Raw genomic sequence first — 923 nt, 5'->3', positions numbered from 1 at the left:
AATTTTTTCTATTTTTTTTTTTTTTTTTTTTTTTCTCTCTCTTTCTTCTTCTTTTTTTAACATTGTATTTTTGAAATTCCAAACTCTACTCTAGATTTTTAACTTTTGCTTTTTGGTATTAGTTATCAGTTTTGTACCTATATTTTCTTTATAATTTTCATGACCTTGTTTGTTTTTGTTTGTTTGTTTTTTCTCTCTTTCTTTTCCTTCGTCTTTTCTTTAACATCATATTTTTGAAATTCCAAACTCCACTCTAGATTTTTAATTTTTGCTTTTATGTATTTGTTACCAATTTTGTACCTTTAAGAACCCAATCTTCAGTACTCATTTATCACTAGGGAGCGAGATTACTGGCTTAACTGCTCTCTCTCCCTTTGGACTCTCCTTTTTCTCCACCAGGTCGCCTGTGTCTCCTCCCTAACCCCTCTCTACTCTACCCAACTCTGTGAATTTCTGTGTGTTCCAGATGGTGGAGAACACTTAGGGAACTGATTACTGGCTGGATCTGTCTCCCTTCTTTTCATTCCCCCCTTTTATCCTCCTGGCCACCTCTGTCACCTTCTGCCTTCTTCTCTTCTCTGTATAACTCCATGAACAACTTTGAGCGGTCCAGTTGTGGAATGCACATAAGGAAGAGATTACTGGATAGCCCACTCTCTCCTCTATTGATTCCACCTCATCTCATTTGGGTCACCTCTAACTCCCTCCTCCCTCTTCTCTTCTCCATATAATGCTGTGAACCTCTCTGGGTGAGCCTCATGGTAGAGAAACTTTTCATCTTTAATGTAGATGTTTTATCAGTGGTGCTGTATAGAAGGAGAAGCTATGAAACTACTGTAAAAATAAGACCGATAACTGGAAGCAGGAGGCTTAAGTCCAAACCCTGACTCCAGGGAACTCCTGACTCCAAGGAACATTAATTG

This window comes from Bison bison, unplaced genomic scaffold, assembly GCF_000754665.1.
Source record: "Bison bison bison isolate TAMUID 2011002044 unplaced genomic scaffold, Bison_UMD1.0 scf7180017864508, whole genome shotgun sequence".
Taxonomy (NCBI): Eukaryota; Metazoa; Chordata; class Mammalia; order Artiodactyla; family Bovidae; genus Bison; species Bison bison.
This window is presented reverse-complemented; position numbering follows the sequence as displayed.